The sequence below is a fragment of the Pipistrellus kuhlii genome, unplaced genomic scaffold (genome assembly GCF_014108245.1).
Source record: "Pipistrellus kuhlii isolate mPipKuh1 unplaced genomic scaffold, mPipKuh1.p scaffold_m20_p_23, whole genome shotgun sequence".
Taxonomy (NCBI): Eukaryota; Metazoa; Chordata; class Mammalia; order Chiroptera; family Vespertilionidae; genus Pipistrellus; species Pipistrellus kuhlii.
Genome location: NW_023425522.1, coordinates 9,951,193 through 9,978,515, shown reverse-complemented (window position 1 = coordinate 9,978,515; position 27,323 = coordinate 9,951,193). Strand labels below are relative to the sequence as shown.

General features: G+C 44.1%; 1 pseudogene; it reads right to left on the bottom strand.

Annotated features, from left to right (window-relative positions):
• Window positions 1–372: 372 nt before the first annotated feature.
• On the bottom strand, window positions 373–26,355 carry LOC118726753 (annotated as a pseudogene).
• Between the last annotated feature and the right edge of the window lie 968 nt (window positions 26,356–27,323).

Genomic DNA, 27,323 nt, shown 5'->3' with positions numbered 1-27,323 from the left:
CTCTTTAGTGGAGGTTTTTTTTATTTTTTATCATGATGTATTGTGCTTCTTTATTTTATTTTATTTATTTATTTTTAAAATTTAATAAATCTTCATTATTCAGATTATTACAATTGTTCCTCTTTCCCCCCCATAGCTCCCCACCACCAGGGTCCTACTCCACCCTTTCTGCCTTACCTCCTCCACACTGTCTTCATCCATAGGTGTATACTTTTTGTCTAGTCTCTTCCCCCACTCTCTTCTTCTTCCCCCCAAGAATTGTCAGTCCATTCCTTTTATATGCCCCTGATTCTATTATATTCACCAGTTTATTCTGTTCATCAGATTTTTTATTTCCTTGGCTTTTTTTTTTTTTTTAAATACTGAGTTTTATTTCACATGTATATTTTTGTCTCCCCACCATTCCCATTTATCTGATCACTACTACTACTATGTCCTATCATAACATTCCATACATACTTAAAACCAAGCAAAGGGTGGAGTTCCATCTTTAAAAACTAAACAGGCATTTTGGACAACACATTCTTGGCAATGGAACCTGGACAACATTTATCAGACATGGTAGGGAAAGTTCTCACTCTGCATTATAAAAAGGACAGCTAGATATCAACTGTTACAGAAATGAAATAAGACGGAAAATTTTAACAAACTGTTTAAACTATTTTCTTAAAGAGACTTCCTCCACTGCCAGAGATCTTGAATAGCCTCCAAGTCAGTCATCCGGAAGCAATTCTTCACGTAATTAATGAACTTGGCTTCCACTTTGGGAAGAGAACCGCCCTTTTCTATACTTGCTTGCATTTTTGCTTTAATGTCTTCTACAGAACTAGGTCCTTTTGGTGTTTTAGGAGTTTTTTCCTGTTTTTTGAAGGATTCTTGACCTTTTGATCTTGGTGTTGATGGTTTTGAGTCTTTTCCATTTTGATTTGATTTTTGTGCATTTTTGGCTGGAGTATCTCATATGGATTTCTTTACTGGAGCTTTTTCTTCTGCTTCATCATCATCAAAATCATCATCATCATCATCTTCATCATCGTCCTCCTCATCGTCATCATCCTCATCGTCTTCAAGTTTTACTTTTTTCTGAGGAACCTTGCTACCACCTCCAGGGGCTGACCGCTTTCCAGACATACTTAGGAGTTTCACATCCTCCTCCTCATCTTCTTCTGACTCTGCATCTTCCCCCACAGCTACTAAGTGCTGTCTGATAATATGCACAGGCCCTGAACCACACTTCAACCGCAACACCACAGGTGGTGTTATTTCGAAGCCACCAAGGGAAACCGTTGGCTGTACAGACATTTTCAAAGTTTCCAGTGTTACTTTAATGGGACTGCCTTCGTAATTCATGACCTCTGCTTTGACAATGTGCAGCTCATCCTTTGCTCCAGCCCCTAGACTGACCGTTCGTAAAGATAACTGGTGCTCATTTTCATTATTATCCACCTTAAAGTGATAATCTTTGTCGGCCTTTAGTTCACAACCGAAAAGGTAGTTCTGGGGCCGCAGAGGGCTCATGTCCATGTCCATAGAATCTTCCATGGGGTGGGAGCACGCACTTGGGTGGCAGAGAAGGCTGGCGGAGAGAAACGGCCTCCCTTGGCTTTTTGATTCACTTGTTGATAGATACATATTTGTTGTTCATAATTCTTATCTTTATTTTTTCTTCTTCTTTCAATTCTTTTTTTAAAAATAAATCTTTAGTGTTTCTCCCCCCTCCCCCCCATAGCTGCCTCCACTTGATTTCCAACCCCACCTCATGTCCTTACCCCCGCCACTGTCTTCATCCATAGGTGTAAGATTTTTGTCCAATCTCTTCCCAGACCTCTTTCCCCCTGTGAATTGTTAGTCCAATCCCTTTCTATGTCCCTGATTCTATTATATTCACCAGTCCATTTTGTTCTTCAGATTTTTTTTTTATTCTCTTGATTTTTAGATTCACTTGTTGGTAGGTATGCATTTGATGCCTTTTTGTTGTTCATAATTTTCTACCTTTACCTTCTTCTTCTTCTTCTTCTTAAAGAATACCCTTCAACATTTCATGTAATCCTGGTTTGGTGTTGATGAACTCCTTTAACTTTTTCTTGTCTGTGAAGCTCTTTATCTGACCTGCAATTCTGAATGATAGCTTTGCTGGGTAGAGTAATCTTGGTTGTAGGTTCTTGTTGTTCATCATTTTGAATATTTCTTGCCACTCCCTTCCGGCCTGCATAGTTTCTGTTGAGAAATCAGCTGAAAGTCATATGGGTACTCCCTTGTAGGTAACTAGTTGTTTTTCTCTTGCTGCTTGTAAGGTTTTCTCCTTGTCTTTTGCTCTTGGCATTTTAATTATGATGTGCCTTAGTGTGGTCCTCTTTGGATTCCTCTTGTTTGGGGTCCTGTGCGCTTCTTGAACTTGTAGGCCTATTTCTTTCACCAGGTAGGGAAAGTTTTCTGACATTATTTCTTCCATTAAGCCTTCAATATCCTGCTCGCTCTCTTCTTTTGGCACCCCAAAAATCCGGATGTTGGTTAAGCCATCCCGGAGGCTCCTTACACTATCCTCAAACTTTTGGATTCTTCTTTCTTTTTGCCTCTCTTGGTTGGGTGATTTTTGCTTTCTTATATTCCAGATCTTTGGTTTGATTCTTGGGGCAGGTTGATCTATAGTTGAGTTTCTTTTCTTTCTTAAAAAAAATATTTTATTGATTTTTTACAGAGAGGAAGGGAGAGAGCTAGAGAGCTAGAAACATCGATGAGAGAGAAACATTGACCAGCTGCCTCTTGCACACCCCTTACCGGGGATGTGCCCGCAACCAACGTACATGCCCCTGAGCGGAATCGAACCTAGGACCTTTCAATCCGCAGACTGACGCTCTACCACTGAGCCAAACAGATTTCGGCTATAGTTGAGTTTCTGTATATTCTTTATTTCAGACTTTATATGCTTAATTTCTGGCTGGTCCTTTTCTATTTTTTTTTTTGTATTCTCATTAAGGTTCCTGAAGGTCTCACCAAGCTCCTTGGAGATCTCATCAAGTTTCTCAAAGGTTTTTAGAAGATTCTTGAGTAACCTTATAAATGTGATTCTGAAATCTGTGTCATCCAGTAGTTTACTCTCCTCTATCTCTCCCATTCATGTCATGATTCTGTGTTTCCTCATTTTGGCTACCTTCCTGTATTGATGAAGTGGCTTTGTGTGGTCGGTGACCTATAGGGGTCAGTAGCACAGCTTCTCCAATCACCTGAGGTGGTTGCTTTTGCTATATCCCTTTTTGGGCTTAGTGCAAAGTCTTGGTTTAATTAAGTCTTGATTGCTGTTGGTACACTGGGAGGAATTGACCTCCAGGCCAATTGTTTGTGAGGTCCTGCTGTGTCAATAAAGGAAGAACTGCTGCTCTGGAGACATGCTTTGTTTCAGTGAGGCTTTGGTTCTCATTGAGATCGTCTTCCGAATGTGTCACTTATAGGTGTGAGGGATTGAAACTGAACACTAGGAGTCCTGGGAATCCAAGATGGCTGCTCAGGTAAACACCTAGCTGCAGCCGCACACAACAATTTCAATTAAATACAACTAAAATATAAAATGGACATTACTCAGAACTACAGGAAAGTCGACTGACTGGAAATTCTACAACGAGAAGCAAGGAGAAAACCAGAAGGAAGAGCGGAGGAGCTGTAAAAGCCTAAGGTATGGAGACACGTGGCGTGCGCACAGAGAGGACGGAGCTGGAGAGGAGGGGCGCCTGAGTGCCTGGCTGGCGTTCCCTAGTGGGAAGGAGATAAAAGCTCCTACTGTGCTGGGCCCCAGTTCCGACTGCTCTGAACCCCAGTTCTAGGCCAGACCCTAGGGATCCAGGCTCATCCATAGGGAGCTGGATTGCAAGGCGGAACCCCCAGGGAGCAGTGAAAGGAGGTCCCGGAGGCGTGCGCATTGCGTGCAGAGAAGGGAAAGTTGGCTGTGCCGAGGGATTGCCCTGGCGGGAAGGAGACAAAAGCTCTGGACTGCTCTGAATGCCACCTCCAACTCCACTTCCAATTGAACTGAACCCCAGTTCCGGGCTCATTGGGGGAGAGCCTAGACTGTTTGGTAGCACGCGAAAATCGAGGGCACCTTTTTCTCAGGTGCTTGCAACGAGTACTGAAGGACCCTGGGGATTACTGAAACTCAGGAACCGCATAGGGCGGGGCTGACGGAAGCCAAGGCTGTAGGCTCCACCCTGAAACCCCGCCCCATCAGGGAAGCTGTGAAAATGCCGAGACAACAAAATAGATCACAAACGAAAGAAATGGAGGACAAAAAGTGACTGGATATAGAGTTTAAATCTATGCTTATAAGGTTTTTTAAGAATTTTCTAGAAAAGATCGATAAGACCTATGAGGAGCTGAAAAGGGATCAACTAGAATTAACAAGGAATCAACAAGAAATGATAAGGGATCAACAAGAAATAAAGAATACATTGTCTGAAATAAAAAAATATTATACAGAGTGCTAAAAACAGAATGGAAGATCACAAGAATCAAGTCAAAGATTTGGAACATAAAGAGCCAGAAGACACTCCTCCGCAGAAGCAAGAAGACAAGAGAATCCAGAAAGTTGAAGATAATGTAAGAAACCTCTGAAACAACTTCAAGCGAACCAACATCAGAATTATGGGGGTCCCAGAAGATGAGAGAGAGCAAGATATTGAAAACATACTGAAATAAATAGTGACAGAAAACTTATCCCACCTGGTGAAAGAATTAGACCTACAAGTCCAGGAAGCACACAGAACTCCAAACAAAAGGAATCCAAAGAGGACCACACCAAGACAAATCATAATTAAAATTCCAAGAGCAAAAACAAAGAGAGAATATTAAAAGCAGCAAGAACAAAGCAGGTAGTTACTTATAAAGGAGCACCTATACAATTGTCAGCTGATTTCTCAACAGAAACCATGCAGGCCAGATGGGAATGGCAAGAAATATTCAAGGTGATGAATAGTAAGAACCTGTAGCCAAAGATAATCTACCCAGCAAAGCTATCACTCAGAATCGAAGGCCAGATAAAGAGCTTCACTAATAAAAAAATGCTAAAGGAGTTCATCACCACCAAACCAGAATTATATGAATTGCTGAAGGGGGTTCTTTCGGAAGAGAAAGAACATAAAGATAAAAATTATGAACAACAAATACGTAACTATCAACAAATGAATCTAAAAACCAAGGGAATTAAAAAAAAATCTGATGAACAATATTAACTGTTGAATATAATAGAATCAGAGGTATGGAAGGGGAGTGAACTGACGATTCTTGGGGAAAAGGGGAGAGGGGAATGTGGGAAGAGACTGAACATAAACTATGCACCTATCGATGAGGACAATGGGGGGTGGGGAAAGGGCAGAGGGTGGGGTGGGAACCTGGTGGAGGAGAGCAATGGAGGGGGGGGAAGGGAACATTTGTAATAATATCGAATATGAACAATAAAAAGTTATTAAAAAAAAAAAGAAACTTAACACTAGAACTCTGATTTCTGGGTCTTGATGAGGTGCAGTTCAGCTACTGTCTGAGGCCAGTACTGTTGCAGGAGCTACAGGGTGAACCACAGTCCTGTCCTCCTTGGATCTGTTTGCCCCAGGTTGCAATTTTGCTAAACTGCAATAAAGAGGGCCATTCATATGCAAAAGCCGCTGCTTGGAGTTTGGGTGTGTTTGTAGGTTGTGAGGGGCGGAGTCTTAGGGAGGAGTCTCAGGGTGTCACTAGGCTGGGGCTTGGCCAACAGCAATGGCTGCCCTGTCCATCGCCTCTCCAATGGTGTCCCAGCATTCCCTCATTCCCGCATCTCCCCATGTCTTGTACCACAGCACAGCAAACAATCTCAGCTCTGCAAGCAAGCCAGACTCATTTTCCAACCTGATGGCAGACAGTCTAGCTTCTCGCCAGAAACTGGATTTCAGAGAGATCGGGAGCTTGTCTCTCTTTGGGTTGAAGAAATCACCACCCTCTGACGCTGGGATCTGCCGCCAGCCCATATTGCGCCTGTGCCCCCTACCTCAGTTTTTCAGTGCTGTGTCCTAGATTCTCCTCTTTCTCTTTCAGTCTAGTTATAGGGCTTCCTCTCAGCCAGCTTTCCCTTGGTTTTTGGGAGATAGACATTTGTTTTATAGTTTTTTTTGAAATTGTTGTGCACAGCAGTCGTTTAGGAGTGTTTACCTATGCCGCCATCTTCGTTCCTCTCCTCTCTTCTTCCTATTCTTAAAGAATACATTTCAGAATTTCATATAATTCTGATTTGGTGGTGATAAACTCCTTTAGCCTTTCCTTATCTGTGAAGCTCTTTATCTGCCCTTCAATTCTGAATGATAACTTTGCTGGGTAGAGTAATCTTATATGTATTTGGATCTATATCTCTTTTAAAAAATATATTTTATTGATTTTTTTACAGAGAGGAAGAGAGAGGGATAGAGAGTTAGAAACATCGATGTGAGAGAATCATCGATCGGCTGCCTCCTGCACAACCCCAACTGGGGATGTTCCCGCAACCAATGTACATGCCCTTGACCGGAATCGAACCTGGGACCTTTCGGGCTGCAGGCTGACTCTCTATCCACTGAGCCAAACTGGTTTCAGCTGGATCTATATCTTTTAAAATATATATTTTTTATTGATTCCAGAGAGGAAGGGAGAGGGAGAGAGAATCATTGATCAGCTGCCTCCACGTTCCCCATTGGGGATCGTGCCCTGACCAGGAAAGGAACTGGTGATCTCCTGGTTCCTGGGTGGACACTCAATCCCTGAGCTACACCCAGCTGGGCTGCATCTATCGATATATCTTTACCTTGTCCCATTGATCTGCCCCCGTGTACTCACTTATTGTGGCTTTATGATATATTCCAGTATCTGGTAGGAACTGTAGTATATTAAGGTGGGTTTCAGTGTAACCTTGGAAAGAAAGAATTGGTAGTAGCCAGACTGTATTTACAGTTCTGAACAGGGCCAGTGAGATTAGCCCTCTGGGTTTTTGGATTGATAGTCATGGAGATGGGATAGCATTTGCCTGCACAAGCTTTCTAACACTCTCACAAAATGAGAATGTTGGCTGAATACAGGGTAGAGCAAAAGTAGGTTTACTCTTGTGTGTCTAGGAAACATTATTTTCCATACAAATAACTGAAAATCTACTTTTGCCCCATCCTGTATTAGGATCCTTAATAAATAATTCAAGCAGTTAATAATTATCCTCAAAGGTTAGTAGATCAGGGTTATTCTGGAGATTTCTTGGAGTGTGCTCCAGACCTACCTCAAAAATCACTGTAAAAACCTTGGTGATCTGTTTATTACGTTTTTGTGGGACACAAAGCTGGAATGCTAGTGTGTATTCTGTGGCTTAGCGGAAAGGGGATTCAGAGGTAGGTGCGGGACTCAGGAGAGCCTGCCTCCTCCAGGCTACTTCAATCAAGAGCTGGAGCTGGAGCTGATCAAAAGAGGCATGGGGTGTGGTTGGATGGGTTAGTGGCTCAGGAGTTAGGACTTTATTCTTTAAGTAGCAGAGATTCCTTCCAAGTTTCACCTTGAGGAAGGAAGGAACTAGTTTTATTTTCCATCAGCTTTGGAACATGTGGAGGAGAGCTGGAACCCAAGAGACCAGGGAGGAAATGTGCCCTGGGCTACCAGCAGCCATGGTGGGCATGGGGAGATCTGGCTGCCTGGCATCTAAGGGTGCCCTTGGTCTGCTGTCTGGGGCAGGGCTTCCACCCTGAACGCCTCAGTTTTGGGAACCCTTGCTGAAGGCTGGCGGGGCCTCACCTGGGCGTGTTGTTTCCTGAGGAAGAGCTGGCTGCCTTGCCCAGGCCTTTTGTCTGATGTCACTCAGTAGGTTGTGTCAGTGTTCTTATTGCTTATAAGCCCCCAGAGAGGGGCCTTTGGGATAACACCCAAATGGCAGGATCTGTATCCCACATAGGACTAGTTTTAGGCTTTATCGAGTGCTATGGTGTGTCAGCAGGATACCAGGCATTGGGAAATAATGCATTAATTAGGATCTTTCTCAGAAGGAATTCACAGTCTGGCAGTAATTTGGAATGTGGAAGCAACTGGTTATGTGGGGTTTGGAGCTTGCCAAGGGGGTTCAGGGCTGCAGAGAAACTTGGGTGGGGGCAAGGCACCCAGGGAATATGACTGGAATGAAAAGAGAAGTGAGCTGAGTATGGAACCCAGATAATAGCACCTTTTGAGAAACCAGAGGTGCCTGTGAAGGAGAGTGAGGAGGATGTGGGTGATAGTTTCTTCCCTTCCTCCAACTGGTTGAGGGATTATGACTTAACCTGCATCTGCGGCCAAGACATTCCCAAGACATTGAACCAGGAATCAGCAGAGTGCCCTGGACCCCACCCCTTCCTGTTCTGCCTTGGGTCCTACCCCTTCTTGTTCTGCCCTGGGTCCCACTCCTTCCTGTTCCTTCCCTCAAAAGGCATGTTTACCTCTGCACACATTGCTGTTCTCTCTCCCATAGAGACAATAGGCTGGGTCCTCCTCCTTCTCCTCTAATCCTTGTTTTTCTATCCCTCTCTTTGGTGCAGAATAAACTTCCTTTTTTAACATGCCATTTAGTGCTGAAACCCAGGAGGGGTGACACTCCATTTGATTTTTCCCAGTCTGGGGTGTCTTCTCTCCTTGTGGTTTAGGACCCTCAGTGCTCTCCCTGGCTCTTTAGCGTGAGTGGTAATTCCCAGCCCGTGGTGATTCCTGGCTGTCATTTTTCCAGAGTCTGTTTCTGTAAACCGAAGCCTGCGCCAGAGATTGCCTTCCAGGCGTAGCCCCCTGGGCCCCTCCAGGAGGGGTTCTGAATCTGGGGAGGCAGTGGAAACGTTCCTGTCTCCCCCTTGGTTTTCCGGCCTTTTGGCCTCCATCCGAATCCCAGGAGCTAGGGGAGACGTCCCCAGCTGTCCTCGGATTCCCCATCTGTAACCTGGGCTCAAAGACTGGGACGCTGGTCCTTAGCTATGGGTTCTGATCCCAGTTTTTACTATGGGTAATCAAAATTCTAAACTGGATTCTAGCACACCTCTAGAGTGTCTCCTCACCAATCTGGCTTCTTCTGTAATGTGGCATGGCCTCAGAATGAATTGGAATGGGTCCAGATGACTTGAAATGGGACTTTTCTTTCTTAACATCCTCAATGACATCAGTAATTTCCCCCTGCAAACCAGAAAGTGGCCCTTTGCTCCCACTCCTTGCTTTATTCCTCATATTTCACTCATCAAATCCTCATCACAAAGTCTTCTTTACCCCCTCAAATCTGTCCTCATCCCCTTTCTCTGTCTTCTGACTCATCCCAGTCGATCTTTCATCTCTACCTCTCCCGCTTGCGCCACTTCACCTTCTACTCCCTCTCTACGTCCGCCTCCTTCTTAGCCGTGGCTGCCTCTTTTGCAGCTGGCAGCCACTGTTATGGGAGCTGCTATCCTGCCTCAGGCTGCAAGCTGAGCAGAGGCTGCTGCACAGCACAATAGCCACCCGCCTGCCATCCCGCCAGTTGCTCCAAACAACTAAGTGAGATTTCTGTTTGTCTGTAGAAATTTTGGTTTGCTCTTCCCTTGTGTATTGTGAGCAGCCACCATGCTGGCTACATGGATTGCCCTTCCCATGGGGGCTGTCATCTTGGAACTGCAAGGCCTGTCCCTCTCTGGCAACATGGCCTGCCATTCCTATGGGGGCCGCCATCTTGAAACAACAAGTCCAACCCTTCTCTCTTTTTTTTCCTTTCATTTTTTTTTAATTAAGGTATTATATGTGTACATATCTTACTATTGGCCCCCCCCCACTCCCATACATGCCCTCCATCCCCAGAGTTTTGCGTCCATTGGTTATGCTTATATGCATAAATACAAGTCCTTTGGTTGATCTCTTATCTCCCCCATATCTCCCTAACCTCCCAGCTGTAATTTGACAGTCTGTTTGTTGCTTTACTGTCTCTGTATCTATCTTTTTGGTCATCAGTTTATAATGTTCTTTATTATCTATAAATGAGCGAGATCATGTGGTGTTTTTCTTTCATTGACTGGCTTATTTCACTCAGCATAATGTAATCCAATTCCATCCAGGATGCTGCAAATGATGAGAATTCCTTCTTTTTTATGGCAGCATAATATTCCATTGTGTAGATGTACATAGTTTTTTGATCCAGTCATCTGCTGATGGGCACCTAGGATGTTTCCAAATCCTAGTTATTGTAAATTGTGCTGCTATGAACATAGGGGTGCATATATCCTTTTTGATTGGTGTTTCTAGTTTCTTAGGATATATTCCTAGGAAATCCCTCTCTTTAAATTAGGGGTGTCGAACTCAATCAGAGAAGGGGCCAAAATCTAAAATCCAGCCTAAATCGCGGGCCGAATGGTTTACTGAACAGTCATAAACTGTCATTGTGATGGAAACGCAGCGGAGTGCAGTGATGACAGCACGGTGCGGGCCACATTGCAAGGCCTGGCAGGATGGATTTGGCCCGCGGGCCTTGTGTTTGACACATGTGCTTTAAATAAAGTTACTGAGGCCTCCCACAGCCCGCCCCTGTGGGCCCAGCCTCATGTGGCTGTCCGCCTTCACGCTACTCCTTCTTCTCCAGCCCAAGGCCCTCTGCCTGCTCTGCCACCCCTTCCCCTAATGCTTTATCAGACTCCGATCCAAGATCTAGTGAATATGGCCTTTAAGGTTGTAATGCCTGTTAGGAGCAGGCAGAGTAAGCCCACCTTCGACAGAAGGTGAACCTGCAAACCCAAGACTTGGTTGCAGCTCTGAGACTGACAGCAGCCACGCAGGGTCCCAAGAGAACTGTGCATGGTGGGGGTGTAATGAGAGGACGATTACATCTACCACCTGGAGGATGCTTCAAGTGCAGAAATGAAGGCCACTAGGCAAAGCAGTACCCTTGCCCCTGGCTCCAACCAAGCCCGGCCTGGTGTGCAGTAAAAGTGACTGTCCCTGGAAAAGTAATGGGCCCTCTGCGTCTCAGTATAGAGGGGCTGCTCTTCCAGGTCATGAGCCACCACTGGCCATGACTGAAGACTGGCTGAAGACTGAAGATGCCTGAACTCCACGACCCCCATCACCTTTGCCGAGCCCAGGGTAGCGGGTAAGCCGGTCTCCTTTCTGGTCGATACGGGGTATACCTTCTCTGTCCTGCCCTCCTTTTCTGGGCCACTTTTCCTTTCCACGAACTCAGTCATGGGTATTGATGGAAAATCCACCTGCCCACTGGCCACAGGCCCCTTCCCTGTCTTCTCAATGATAGCCCTATAATCACTCGTTCCTAGTCATGCCTTCGTGCCCTGTGCCCCGCTTAGGATGAGATATCTTCACCAAACTAGGGGTCACTCTGCAGCTCACTTGGAGTCCTTCAGCCTCCCTGCTTCTTCTGCTCCTAGCCCTCTTCCTTCGTAGGAACGCTGAAGAAAGTCCTGCCCCTCTCTGGCCACATGGCCTTCCATTCCCCCACTGCCTGCACCCCTTGTTGACCCAATAGTATGGGATATCTAGACACCATACCCCGGTCAGGATCAGACTTAAGGACTCCACCTCCTTTCCCTCCCATCCTCAGTTTCCTATCTCCCTAACTCATCGCAGAGGGTTCAAACCCCTCATTGTTCAGCTTCTGGGGCAGGGTCTCCTCATACCTATTGACTCTTCCTGAAACACCCCTATCCTCCTCGTTAGAAAGGCAGATGAGGCCGAAACAGGTTTAGTTCAATGGATAGAGCATCGGCTTGGGGACTGAAGGGACCCGGGCTCGATTCCGGTCAAGGGCATATACCTTGGTTGCAGGCATATCCCTAGTGGGGGGTGTGCAAGAGGCAGTTGATCGATGACTCTCTCTCATTGATATTTCTAACTCTCTATTTTTCTCCCTTCCTCTCTGTAAAAAATCAATAAAATATATTAAAAAGAAAAAAGAAAAAAGAAAGGCAGATGGGACCTACTGGCTGGTGCAAGACTTTTGACTAATCAATGAAGTAGTGGTCTCCATCCTTACACTCTTCTCTCCCGCATCCCATTTGGTACCACCTGCTTTTCTGTCCTCGACCTCAAGGATGCCTTCTTTATCATTCCTCTGGATCTAGACTCTTACCATCTATTTGCATTTACTTGGGAGGATGCAGACAAGCAGTTATCTTGCCAACTCACGTGGACAGTTCTGCCTCAGGGGTTCAAAGACAGTCCTCATCTGTTTGTCCAGGCCTTACCCAGAGACCTCCAACAATGCTCATTAGAAGCCAGCACTCTTTTCCAGTATGTAGATGATCTCCTTCTCTGCAGCCATTCCCTGGACATGTCTCAGAGGCAGACAGCTGGCCTCCTCAACTTTCTAGGGGACAAAGGATACCATGTGTGCCCTGCCAAGGCTCAACTGTTGGCTCCCCCCATCACTTACTTGGGGATCTGTCTGATGCCCAATTCCTGAGGACTGACAGTTGGCTGAGCACAGGCAATACGAGACCTACTGCCTCCCACTTCTACTGAACAGATCTTGACCTTTCTAGGATTGGTAGGATTCTTCTGCCATTGGGTCCCAAACTTTGCTCTCCTAGCTAAGCCCCTATACCAGGCCGCTAAAGAAACACCAGTAGGCCCCTTCTCCTCACCCTCCCTTGTTCACTAGGCAGAGATACCCTTCTGGCATCTCTCACTTTCTCTCTTCCAGACATCTCTAGGCTTTTCCAACTTTTTACTGATGAACGACAGGGAATAGCTATGGGGGTCCTCACCTAGCCCCTAGGGCCAGCCTTAACCCCCGTAGCCTACCTGTCCAGACAGCTTGATCCCACAGTTCGGGGATGGCAGCCCTGCCTCCGGGCTCTGGCTGCAGCCACTGCTCTCACCAAGGAGGCCCAGAAGATCTGCCTTCAACAACCCCCACAGGTCTTCTCCACCCATAGACTATAGGATCTTGTGTCGCACAGATCCTTATCTTTCCTTGCCCCCTCTCGCATACAGGAACTCCATCTCCTGTTCCTCGAGAATCCTGACATCTCCCTGACCCAGGTCCAGCCTGGAACCCGGCTACTCTCCTTCCTGCTGCCTCCACCCAACCTGCAGCAACGCACTCCTGCCCTGAGGTCGTCAAGGCCCTCACTCAACCTCGGGTGGTACTCTCAGATTTTTCCTCTCTCAAATCCTGACTTAACTAAACTGCACATACCCTACCACTCACAATAATTGGGTAAGATGGAGAGGATCAACGGCCTCCTTAAAGACCATCTAATTAAACTCTCTCTAGAAATTTTCAGCTCCTGGCTGTACCTCCTGCCCAGGGCCCTGGCCGGAATTCAGGCCAGGGCCCTGGGCAGGAGGGCCCTAGGCCCTCCTTCTTAAGCCCTTTTGAACTCCTATATGGGCAATCTTTCTTGCTGAACTGTCATCTCCCTACTGACCCTCCTCTCCTGGCTATTTATCTTCCATACCTGCCCTTACTTAGGCAACTGCTCCGGGAACACGTTGATAGGTTTCTGCCCAGGCCAGAATCAGCCAACCAAGACTGCCGAGGACCAGTTCTCCAGCTGGGGGTCTCAGTCCTCCTCAAGAACCTTACCCTCAGGTTGTATTTCAGCTCCAGGCTCAGAAAAACAGAAAAACCAGACAAGTGACACTGTGGCAGCCTAAGGACCAGTTTTTACCTCCCAAGTGACTCAATAGAATTGCTCTTGAGACTTCACCAAGCAGTCCCTTGGGGAAATCATGCTCCTGCACCCCTTGTCCAGCACGGAAAACACTCCCATGGCATCTCCATTCATTAGGCCCACTAGTATCTATTCCTTTAATTTTGCTCTTTGGCCCATGTCTTCTGCTGTTTGACTAGTTTTTTTGCAGGAGAATGCAGGTGTTCACCAGCCAGAAGGTGGGAGAGATCTATCTGGCCTTGAATTCAGAACCTAGAGACACCTCTGTCACCAAAATCCTTGAGACCCCAGGTGGATGCCCCTGACAACACCACCTCTTAGCAGGAAGTAGCTATGGAAAACGGACCTTCACCCCCTGAACTTGCTGGGAACACCCCTCCAAAAAAATAAAAAAAAATAAAAAAAAAAATCACCAAAAGCCTGGAATGATAGATCCTCCCTTCCCCCAAATGGTGGGCAGAGTATGACATAACCTGTGTCTGTGGTGGGGATATTCCCGAGACATTGAACCACCAATCAGCGCATGCTCTGGGTCCCATCCCTTACCGTTCCTCCCTGGGCCCCACCTCCTCCCGTTCTTCCCTGGGCCTCTATCAAAAGGCCCCTTCCTGTTCCTATCAAAAGACGTGTTCACCTCTGCGCACGTGCTGCTGTTCTCTCTCCCAGTGAGACAGCCAGGCTGGGTCCTCCTTCTTCCCTTCTAATCCTTGTTTCCGGTTAGCTTGTTTCCGGTTAACGCTAGGGGGAGGCGGTGCTCCCAGACCCATGCCAGGCCCTGGACTGGGCCATCTCTCAGGGAGGCAGAGATGTGGGGTTTCTGATGGCTTTACTTGGTCATGCTATTGGAAATCATGCCTTCTGTCCCTTTCTTCCATTATGAAGCCCTTACCCTGCCCCTTGACTTTTAGCACATCACCATCCGATATATGCTTCTGGATATGCATTTGTTTAGAGTTTGTCTCCTCCCAAAGAAGGCCAGCACCTTGAGAGCAGAGACTTTATTTCTGGGCTGCTCACTGCTGAATCTCTTTCCCACATTCCTGGTTCACAGGGGGGACTCAGTCAACTCCATGTGGTGGCATAGTGCTTTCACCACATTTTAGGGTCTCTGACAACAAAAATCTAAATCCTTGAACACTTTGATCATTTCAGTCCCTGTCAACCAGCCCAGAGTTACTTGCTTTCATTTGTCATATTCCACCTAGCATCTGTCTATTTGTTCATCCAACAGGCCATTCCTTCACTGACTGCTTCTACAACATGGAAATAGTACTTCCTGTAGGCTGCACATTATACTAGCTGCTGGAGATTACAAAAAGAGAAAGGTAAATAGATGAATACAATACAGTGATATTATGTTGTTATAGAATGCAATGGGAGCCCCAAAAGAGAGCTGCCGAGCATAGTGGGGAGACATCTGGTACCAAAGGGCTTTGAGAGAGCAGTGCCTGCTGTTGGGCAGTCTGGGGGCAGGCATTTTGGATGGAAGAAGGTTGGGGAACTCCACCAATTCTGTGACTGGAACCAAGAGGCAGGACATTTTGACATTCACACTGTAGCAAACAAAGTATTTCAGTTTTTTAAAAAAATATATTTTATTTTATTTTATTTATTTTATTTTTATTTTTTTTACAGAGAGGAAGAGAGAGGGATAGAGAATTAGAAACATCGATGAGAGAGAATCATTGATCAGCTGCCTCCTGCACACCCCCTATTGGGGATGTGCCCACAACCAAGGTACATGCCCTTGACTGGAATTGAACCTGGGACCTTTCAGTCTGCAGGCCGATGCTCTAGCCACTGAGCCAAACCGGTTTTGGCAGTATTTCAGCTTTTTAAAAATAATTTAAGCTTCCTAACAAACATTTTGTTCAAATCTGTAGGAAAGTTAACAGAATAGTAGTTCAATAGACACTCATATACCTTTCAATTAGACTAATCAAATGTTGATATTTTGCCTCATTTGTTTTCTCTATATCTCTATTTTTCTTTATATCTTGACCATTTGAAGGTAAGTTATATTTCCTGGTTTTGTTTCTTGGCTGCAATTAAAGTAAGTTGTATTACCATGATATTTCCTTTACATACTTCCACACCCCTAAATACTTATACAGTATTACCCTTACATACTTCTACACCCCTAAATACTTATATAGTATTACTCTTACAGACTTCCACACTCCTAAATACTTATACAGTATTGCTCGATTATTAATATTCTTTTACATAATTATGATGTGTTTTGTCAGCTAAGAATTTAACAATTGAGAGAATACTGTTACATAATGTGTTGTTCATATTCGAATATCCTCAATAGTCTCACTAGCATCCATGAGAGCCATTTGTGAGTTTCAGCTTTTTAATGCCATTAAGTTCCAGGTACCATTGTCTCTTCTCTGATCTGAACTCTGCCAATTGTCCCATTCCTGAGCCTCATCCTTTTCCCGACCCCCACCCACGTCCATTCATGGCCTTAGAAGGATCTCTATGTCATGGACCACCTCTGCTAACTCCTGCTTGGTTGTTAAAGCATGAGATTGTGGATTTACCTCTTCCTTTCTCTTCATTCAAAAGCATGAATAATCCCAACTAACATACATTTATAACTTTCGACTAAAAAGATATCTGTTAAACAAGAATGCCATTCAATCCAGGTTGTGGCACGATTGATAGACTATCCGGTTCCCACCAAGCATCTCTCTCCTCTCATCAGGCCACACAGAGTCATCAAGGCAGGAGCCCTTGGCCCCTGGAATGAAGACACACACACACACACACACCCTAGTGTTCTTGTGTCACTTCAGTTTCTGCAGAACACTGAGGTTGGCACCCAAAAAGACCTGTGAACTTACTGGTCAGACTTTAATAGGTGATACAATTGCTCCCTTTTTTTGGGTTTGTTTGTTAATACTCACCCGAGGATATTTTTGAGAGAGAGAGAGAGAGAGAGAGAGAGAGAGAGAGAGAGAGAGAGAGGGAGAGAGAGAGAGAGAGAGAGAGAGAGAGATTGGTTGCCTCCCACACTCGCCCCAACAAGGGCTGGGGATTGACCCTGCAATCCAGGTAAGTGAACTTGACCAGGAATCAAACCCAAAACTTTCAGTGTGTGGGCTGATGTTCTAACCACTGAGAAACACTGGCCAGGGCACAATTGCTCTTTTAACAACACAGTTTGCCCTCTATTTTTTGTGAAATGAATGAAATATAAAGGAATGGTTGGGGAAGCCAGGCATCGACTGGACATCAGGCAGCAGGAAAGGAAACCTTGGCATTTCTTATAGCTATGTCATTATTAGTTGGCACTGCAAGCAGGAGTAGAAGAAAACAGATGAACTAATATTGAGCAGAGAGGATTTAATGGAGAAATCCATCTTATTCCTTATCTTTTGTTGTAACATCTCTACAATATCTTTAAAAATATTTCTGTATCTTAAAATTTTAATTTGTATTTATTTTTCAAATCCTCACCTGAGGATGTTTTTATTGATTTTAGAGAAAGAGAGAGGAACATCGATGTGAGAGAGAAACATCAATCAGTTGTCTCCCATATGTCCCCCAACTAGGGATGGAACTCACAACCCAGGTAAGTGTCCTGACCTGGAACTGAACCCCAAACCTTTTGGCGTACGGTACAATGCTTCAACCAACTGGGCCACCTGGCCAAGTTTAATTTGTGTTTTAATCAAAGTAAAACTTTGTCATTCATTCATTCATTCATTTGTTCATTATTGGGATGTACTTGCTGCTTTATTCTCTATTGTTCTGTAGACCAGCTATTTAATTGTTATTCTCTCATCACCATCCTTGGGGATTCTCTTTGCCTCTCCTCTGTTTCCTGGATCCCATGCCTTCTTTCTCAGCTTATTTCCTTAGGACAGTGGTACACACCCTCCAGTAGCTTCTTGAGGAAGGGTCTAGAGGAGGTAAAATGGTTTACTTCTTGTATGTCTGAAAAGAACTTTACCTTCACATTTGATTGACAATTTGGCCAGGTATGTGGGTCAGAATTTTCCTCAAATTTCTTGGAGGCACTGTTCCACTTCTGGTTTCCAGTGTTGCTATTGAGGAGTTTGATACCATTTGGGCTCTCTATGTGACTTAAAAAAATTCTCTCTGAAAGTGTTTAGGAACCTTTCTCTTTGTCCTCAGCATGCTAAAATGTCACAGTGGGATGTCTTGGTCTACGTGTTTTACCTTCATTTTGTTGGCACTTGGTGGGCTGTATCAATCCGGAATTAATGCTCTTAGTTCTAGAAAAATTTCTTATTTATTTTATAAGTTTTCCTTACCCTTTCCCCCCTCTTCTCTCATTCATGAAGTATTATTTTCTTTGTCTTTTTCTGTGAGATTTCACTAACTTCTCCTTCAAACCTTCTTTTGAAACTTTAATTTCTGCCGAGCCCGGTTTGGCTCAATGGATAGAGCTTCGGCTTGGGGACTGAAGGGTCCCGGGTTCGATTCCGGTCAGGGGCATGTACCTTGGTTGTGGGCATGTCCCCAGTAGGGGGTGTGCAAGAGGCAGCTGATCGATGACTCTCTCTCATCTATGTTTCTAACTATCTCTCTCCCTTCCTCTCTGTACAAAATCAATAAAATATATTAAAAAAAAGAAACTTTAATTTCTGCTATCACATTTATATTATCAAGGGCCCATCCTTAATCTCTGAATGGTCAGGTTTAAAAAACAGTTTCCTGGTTTTGTTTCTTGGCTGCAATATCACCTCTTATCTCTCTTTCAATGTTCACCATAATTTCAAAAATTTTCGCTTCAGTCCCCTCTTATCTCTCTTCTACAAGTTCCCTTTCTCTTCAGTCTCTGTATTTCACATCAGAAGCTTTCCTCTTATACCTGGTGATGTTTGTCTATCTTTCATTTTAAAAGTAAGCCTTAGGAGATGCTCTATGGGAAGTTTGTGTGCATCTTCCAATGGGATTGTTCTACTGGAGGGCTTTGCTGAGGGTGATCAGGTGGGACCTGACTGTTCTGTGGGAGGACCCTTAAGCCAGTATGTGTAGGCCATTTCACTTGGTTATGTGTGGGAAGCCACCCATTGTCTTCACTATTGGAGAAGTGTAAACAAGGAGCCTGGAAAGCTGGCGAACCTTGAGCCCCTGCAATGGCCAGAGCTATGCACTGATTGTTTAGTCCAGACAATGGGGGCTCAAGCAATTTCCTGACCAAAGAGTTTCAGAGTAAATCTTTCTAATATTTACTGAACTTTAAGATAGTCTGTCTGTTACTGCAATTACCTGGCTGACTAAGGCCTGTGTGTCCAGAATTGAAGTTTGGCAAGGCGTGGGCATGAGTGGAAGTCCTTCTCCTTGCATTGGGCTTCCTGCCTGGCCCCCAGTATTTCTAAATTATTATTTCTTATCTCATCTCTGTAATTGCACAAGGCCCTTCTCCAGATCCCAAACTCTGAACCACTCAGGATGTGGATCACACAGTTATGCTCATTTTCCTAAACAGGAGTCCTCTTATCTCTCATTTATGTCAGTCTGGATGCTGCTGTTTCATACAGGTTGGGGCAAAAGTATGTTTACAGTTGTGAATACATGAAATATAGAGTTTATTCTTGTTTATTAATTATTGCATTGTTTTCCATATAAAAATGGTGAAAGTACTTTTGCACACCCTGCATAAAAACCCCACAAAAATAGATAGTGGGAGATGCGATGTCAGCAAAAGTTGTCATTTGAGGCTTGGGTGGGTGGGGGTAGGGTCTTGGAATTCCCTGCCCAGTATGCTGTTTTCAGGATCATATTGCACTCTGGTGCTCAGTCTTGCCTGGTGTTCCTAGGAAATGAACTTCTACTTTCCTCCAGGGTTGGGCAGAGGCAGTGGCCTGGCTGTGCAGATGGGGGAAAGATCTGCTGCTTTTAAGGATTGTCAGTGAATTCTTCAGTGTCCAGTCCTCTTCTGCACTTGTGCCTTCACAGGTAACTGCTGGGGCTTTCAATTGCTAGTTGGAATTTTATAACCCTAGCTCTGTCTGCTCCATGTATTTAGTTCTTTATCTTTTTCTTTAAAAAATTGATTTTAGAGAGAGAGAGAGAGAGAGAGAGAGAGAGAGAGAGAGAGAGAGAGAGAGAGAGAGAGAGAAATAGTGAGATATTATTGGTTGCCTTTCAAATTTGCAACCTGGGTATGTGCCCTGACTGACTGGGAATCCAATCTATTGTACCATTGTTTGGTGCATGGGAGAAAGCTCCAACCAACTGAGGCATTACAGTGGCCAGGGCTACTTTTTCATCTTTAATATATTAAGGCTGTTATCACTTTATTGTTCCCAGGTGATAGAATTTATTGACATTGCTCATCGGCAGTTGTCACCTCTCCTGCTGTTTTTTTTTTTTTTAAAATAAATCTTTATTGTTCATATTATTACAAATGTTCCTCATTTTTTCCCCCTCCATTGCTCCCCTCCACCCCACCCTCTGCCCTTTCCCAAACCCCAATTGTGATCATCCATAGGTGCACAGTTTATATTCAGTCTCTTTCTGCAACCCCCCCTCCCCTTTTCCCCGAGAATCGTCAGTTCACCCCCCTTCCCTACCTCTGATTCTATTATATTCATCAGTTAATATTGTTCATCAGATTTTTTAATTCCCTTGATTTTTAGATTCACTTGTTGATAGTTATATATTTGTTGTTCATAATTTTTATCTTTATTTTCTTCTTCTTCCTAAAGAACCCCCTTCAGCAATTCATATAATTCTGGTTTGGTGGTGATGAACTCCTTTAGCTTTTTATTTTATTTTATTTATTTATTAGTGAAGCTCTTTATCTGGCCTTCGATTCTGAGTGATAGCTTTGCTGGATAGATTATCTTTGGCTGTAGGTTCTTGTTATTCATCACCTTGAATATTTCTTGCCATTCCTGTCTGGCCTGCATAGTTTCTGTTGAGAAATCAGCTGACAATCGTATGGGTGTGCCTTTATAGGTAACTACTTGCTTTTCTCTTGCTGCTTTTAATATTCTCTCTTTGTCTTTTGCTCTTGGAATTTTAATTATGATTTGTCTTGGTGTGGTCCTCTTTGGATTCCTTTTGTTTGGAGTTCTGTGCCCTTCCTGAACTTGTAAGTCTAATTCTTTCACCAGGTGGGGGAAGTTTTCTGTCACTATTTCTTTCAGTATGTTTTCGATATCTTGCTCTTTCTCATCTTCTGGGACCCCCATAATTCTGATGTTGGTTCGCTTGAAGTTGTCCCAGAGGTTTCTTACATTATCTTCAACTTTCTGGATTCTCTTGTCTTCTTGCTTCTGCAGAGGAGTGTCCTCTGGCTCTTTATGTTCCAAATCTTTGACTTGATTCTTGTGATCTTCCATTCTGTTTTTAGGACTCTGTATAATATTTTTTATTTCAGACAATGTATTCTTTATTTCTACAATAGTTGATCCTTTATTATTTCTAGTTGATCCATTTTCATATCCTATGAAAGATATTATTTTATCTGCCTTTTCGAGGAATTCTTGAAAAACCTTATAAATGTGGTTTTGAACTCTATATCCAGTCACTTTTTGTCCTCCATTTCTTTTGTTTGTGATCTGTTTCCTTGTCTTGGCATTTTCACACCTTCTCTGAGTTGGTAGGGTGGCTTTTTGTGTTAAGGTGTCTTATATGGTTCAGTGAGTTAGCCTCCCAGTTACCTGAGGTGGACACTCTTGTTGTCCTCTTTTGTGGACTGTGTGTACAGCCTTGTTGTAGTTAAGTCTTGATTGTTGTTGGGAGGAACTGTCCTCCAGGCCAATTAGCTGTGAGGATCAGCTGTGTCAATGCCAGGAGACAGCCCTATTGGACTAGACTGCAAAATTACAAAAGCCTCTGTGCTCAGCTTGGATGGAGCAGAGTTTCAGGATGGAGCCTACAGGCTTGGCTTTCCCTCAGCCCCACCCTATGAGTTTCCTGAGTCTCAGTGCTCCTCAGTGTCCTTCGGTACTCACTATAAGCACCTCTGAGAGAAAGGTGCCCTTGAGTTTCACCCACTACCAAACAGTCTAGGCTGTCCCCCAATGAGCCCAAAACTGGGGTTCAGTGCAGTTGGAAGTGGGGTTCAGAGCAGTCTGGAGCTTTTGTCTTTTTCCCACTAGGACAATCTAGCAGCAGAGTCAACAGTCCATCCTCTGTGTAATGTGGGTGCCTCTGGGACTTCCTTTCGCAGTTCCCCTGGGTTTCCGCCTTACAGCCCAGACTCCTTCCTTATGTGTCTGGGTCCCAAGGATCTGGCCTAGAACTGGGGTTCAGTGCTGTCAGAACTGGGGTTCAGCACAGTCCGGAGCTTTTATCTCCTTCCCGCTAGGGAACGCCAGCCAGGCACTCAGCTTCCCCCTCCTCTCTGGCTCCGTCTCTCCCCGTGCGCACACCGTGTCTCCGTACCTTAGGCTTTTACAGCTCCTCTAATTCTCCTTCTGGTTTTCTCTTTCCTTCTAGTTGTAGAATTTCCAGTCAGTCAACTTTCCTGTAGTTCTGGGTAATGTCCATTTTGTATTTTAGTTGTATTTTTTTGAAATTGTTGTGTGAGGCTGCAGTTAGGCATTTACCTAAGCCGCCATCTTGGTTTCTCCCTCTCCTGCTGTCTTTATTCTTGTCAGCTTATATGTTTAAAAAAATGGCACTGCTGTCATTATAATATATTTTTATTGATTTCAGAGATGAAGGGAGAGAGAGAAAGACACAGAAACATCAATGATGAAAGAGAATCATTGAGCGGCTATCTTTTGTACACCCCACAGAGGGGATTCAGTTTGAAACCTGAGCATGTGTCTTTCCCCAGCATCAACTGTGACCTCCTGGTTCATAGGTTGATGTTCAACTACTGAGCCACACTGGTATGTCTGCATTGCTGCCATTATAGTGCCATTAGGAGGGGATGGAGATAAAGGTGTGTTTGATCATCCATGTTTTTGAAGTGGCTACAATATCTCCTTGGACTGAGAAGCAGTGCCTTCATCCTGGTTATAAAGGCCAGGTTTCTCAGGAAAAGTATAGAGTGGACAAATGTATCATTGTGGAGTAAGAAGGGTAGATGATAGGCTTTTGTGTATTTATTTTGTGTATTGCATGCTCCGTGTTTGAGGCAAGCTGTAGGGAATTTCTGCACAACCCTATTCCTTGCACCATCCTTGATCCATATTCTGCTCTTCACTATGGGGAGGCAGGTACACTGGTCAAGAATGCTCCAGTTCTTTATTTGTTTTTAAAATATTTTTACTGATTTCGGAGAGGAATGGAGAGGGAGAGAGAGATAGAAACATCAATGATGAGTAAGAATCATTGATTGGCTGCCTACTGCACGCCCCACCCTGGGGACTAAGTTGGAAACCCAGGCAAGTGCCCTTGTCCCGGAATCAAAACGTGACTTCTTGGTTCCTAGGTTGATGCTCAACCACTGAGCCATGCCAACAAGGCTCAAATTCTAGAGATCCCTTCTTTCTATGCTAATGGACACAAATTAGAGGGATCACATGGGGTGTGCTTCAGCTCAGTCTGAGTCTTGGAGAACTAACTTGGAAAGTACCTGGGACTCGGGAAACAAGATTGTGAACACACACACACACACACACACACACACACACACACACTTTATCCATTTGGTAGAACCAGAAAGAAAATAAACTCAATTTACTAAATTCTCTATACTTAAACATTCATTCCATTTAATGACAAAATTAGGAAGACAAAGTCAAAATAAAATAAATCTACTCTACTTGTTGCATTCTTTCTTTGAACTATTTAATATTTTATCAGTCTATTTCTGTAAACACAAAGGTACCAATGCTTACTGATTTATCCAATACACCTATTATTGCTTTTAATTTAGAATCATTCAAGAGTTTTCTACAAGGCATTTTCTTTTCCTAGATTTTACTCTCATATAAAATACTTGGGATTTGAAAAGAATTCTGGAGTTCCCCAGCCCTACTTAGCCAATGGACTGCCTGGTTACATCCAGGCTGGAGTCATGGTTGTCTGCAGCCCACAGAGCCTCAGGTTTTCCCATGCTTCCTTGACAATCTGATGTGAGAGTGATTGGCAAAGAATCAAGAGCCTTGGGAAGACGTAGAGCCTAATGAGCCTTGAAAGCTCTTCATAATCAGCTGGCCCCGGAAGCCCACTGAAAAGCTGGAGGAGGGTCAAGGGGTAATCACATGACAAATTGTCAGTCCAATCCCTTCAGGGAGCACTTTTTAAACCCACCAGACACATTTCTACATATACCAGACTATGGAAGCTAGGTTTCTGCTCTAGTTTGAGTTTTCCTACATTTTTGGATTATGTCTCAAAGTTGACCCAGCAATATATTCACATAGTCCTAAAAGTTTAATGTCATTAAGTTGAAATTTTCCTAGTAACTAAAAAAATATCTTTGCGTTTTTGATTGGCACTTGATTGTTTTCCTTTAAATGTACGATGATTGCCCAGCTGGCATGGCTCAGTGGTTGAGGTTGGCCTATGAAATAAGAAGTTATGGTTCAATTCCCAGACAGGGCACATGCCAGAGTTGTGAGCTCCATTTCCAGTGTAGGGTGTGTGGGAGGCAGCCAATCAATGATTTTCTCTCATTCATGTTTCCATCTCTCTCTTCCTCTCACTTCCTCTCTGAAATAAGTAAAAATACATTAAAAACTTTCTGATGATTTTTAAATTAGATTGTCTTCTATAATAAAATACAGGTTCAGATCATTTCCTTTTTACAATCTCTGTACTTCTCCCCCTTTTTTTTTTAAATCAAGACACCCAATTATTAGGTATCAGGTTTAAGTGTCAGCTTAACATCTTATAGTTGAATAGGTAACTTTCTTTTGATTTAGAAAGATTTTCAACTAAAAATAGCCTGAATTTTCAACAAAAAATGTATTTTTTAAACATAAAAATTAAGAGCAGGAAGGTGTTGCCCTGGCTGGTGTGGCTCAGTTGACTGAGTGGTTGCCAGTTCCATTCCTGGTCAGGGCACAATCCCTGGGTTATGGGCTCAATCCTTAGTAGAGGGCATGTAAGAGGAAGCCAACTGATGCTTCTCAGTGAAGTTTCTCTCTCTCCCTTCTTCTCTCTCTCTAAAATCAATAAAAACATATTAAAATTATTTTATTTTAATTAATTATCATTTTTATTTAAAAAACTCATACTTGGAAGCTCAGTCGATAGAGCATGAGACTCTTAAAAAACTCATACTTTAAAATTTACCTTTAAGTTGGTTAACATTGATTTTCAGTTTAAGCATTTCTTTATATTCTTTTTCCTTATTGTAGTTTTGAAGTGGTTGTGTGAGGCAGCAATTTCAGGTATTTACCTATGCAGCCATTTTGGTTTCTCCATTTTTTATTTTAAAAATTGGTCCTTTAAAATTTACATTTAAGTTGGTTTACATTGATTTTCAGTTTAAGCATTTCTCTATCTTCTTTCTCCTTATTTTGTATTTTCATGTTATTTTTGCTTCTTTTATTAAGTTTTACATTTCGGTGATATAGTGTCTTAGGAAATGGAAATTAAGCCCAGGGTGACACTATATATGAACAGTAGCACTATCCAGGAGGAATACCTTCATATTCTTGTTCATAAATGTTTCTATTTTGGAATATATTAAAGGGATCCACTAGCAAAGGCTGGCTTGGCAAATGATTTAACCACAGTATTATATAAGACACAAACTGCTTCACAAGATAGCCACTTGGCTTGACGAAGCCTGTAAATATTGTGTCCCGCAGGGCTGCTTAACCTAGAGTTCAAGGCTTAAATTGTATGCAATATTTTAAGCATCTCTTTGTGTGTGTGTGTGTATATGTATGTGTGTTTGTGACTTTGGGTGTGTGTGGCCCAATAGGTATCAGATTCTAAAATCTGATTGTCTGTGTCTCCAAACCTTAAGATCTCCTGAAACCTCAGTTTCCTGCCTCTGTATAATAATATAGGAAAATATTTAATTTCCCCTGCACTTCAAATGTTTCACTAAATAAATAAATTATCCTGCCCTTTACATGATAGAGGAAAAACATTCCTTTGTTATTAAAATGCTCTAGCACTATTGGCTTTGACAGTCTCTGCTCAAATAAAGACTAGTTCTACCTCATTTCCAAACCATGCAACACCATCTGAGTCAAATTTTCTTTTCTTTTTTTAAATAGAGAGGAATGGTGTAATAACTGTGTTGGAATTACTTATTGATTCATCTGTTTATTTATTCATTTATTTTGTGTCTACTGTATATGTACCTTGGGAGTCTGCTGAAACTTTCTGGTTACTTATATTTTAGATTGTAATTCCATGACCATCCTCCCTCACTCCCCGCCAGATTCCAAGGTTTGAATATGCTCAAAGTTCTTCTCAAGATTTCTTTAAAAAAACCCCAAAAAACCTGTGGACTTAATAGTCTGAATGTACCCTCTAAGTAATTCCCTATGAGGAATTCACACAGCTGCCAAAAGAAGAAATTCTTCACCTGTTTATCCTGTTATGTCCTCTCCTGAAAAAATAGATTTTATTGTCCTAAAAATTCTACCTGTGCACACTTCACCTCAGCCTGGGGCTGGAAGAAGAAGAAAGCAAATGAACAAACACCAAGGCCAGGGCCCACCTTGGTGAAGAACACCTTGAGTTTTTTCTCTTACTGAAGATAGAGGTCTGGAAAAGTCACCGGTTCTGACTCGGAGACTGCACCATCTTTAAAGGGAAAGTGGAGGGAGGATCCAAGATGGCTGCTCAGGTAGACACCTAACCGCAGCAGCACACAACAATTTCAATGGAATACATCTAAAATGTAGAGTGGACATTGCCCAGAGCTACAGGTAGTCAACTGACTGAAAATTCTACAACAAGAAGGAAAGAGAAAACCAGAAGGAAAATCAGAGGAGCTGAAAAAGCCTAACATACGGAGACAGGCTGCGCGCTCGCACGCGCGCGCGAAGAGGTCACAGCCGGAGAGGAGGAGAGGGCTGGGTGCTGCCTGGCGTTCCCTAGCAGGAAGGAAATAAAAGCCCCGGCCTGGGCTTAACCCCCGAACCGGCAGCGCTGAGCCCCAGTTATGGGCCAGACCCTGGGGACCCAGGCTCGGGCAGGGGGAGACGGGGCTGTGAGGCGGAATCCCAGGGGAACGGCGAGAAGCAGAGCCCCCGGAGTCGTGCACATTGCAGAGTTGTGCACATTGCATGCAAGGGAAGGAATGTTGACTCTGATGCGGGATTGCACTGGAGGGGAGGAAACAGGAGCTCCGGCTGTGCTGGGCCCCAGTTTCTACTGCTCTGAACCCCAGTTCTAGGCCAGACCCTGGGGACCCAGGCTCAGGCAGGGGGAGACTGGACTGTGAGGCAGAATCCCAGAGGAGCGTCGAAAAGCGGAGTTGCGCACATTGCGCGGAGGACAGAATGTTGACCCTGATGCCGTATTGCCCTGGCGGGAAGAAACAAAACCTCCGGCAGTGCTGAGCCCCAGCCCCGACTGCTCTGAACTCCAGTTCTAGGCCAATCCCTGGGGATCCAGGCTCAAGCAGAGGGAGACGGGGCTGTGAGGTGGAGTCCTGGGGGAGCAGAGAAAAGTGGAGCCCCCGGAGTCGCGCACACTGCACGCAGAGGACAGTCTGTTGACTCTGATGCTAGACTCCCCTAGCGGGAGGGAGAAAGAAAGCTCCAGACTGGAGGAACGTGACGAGGAACAGGAGACCCCGCCGGACACCGGCCAGCTGGGTGCCAGCAAGGA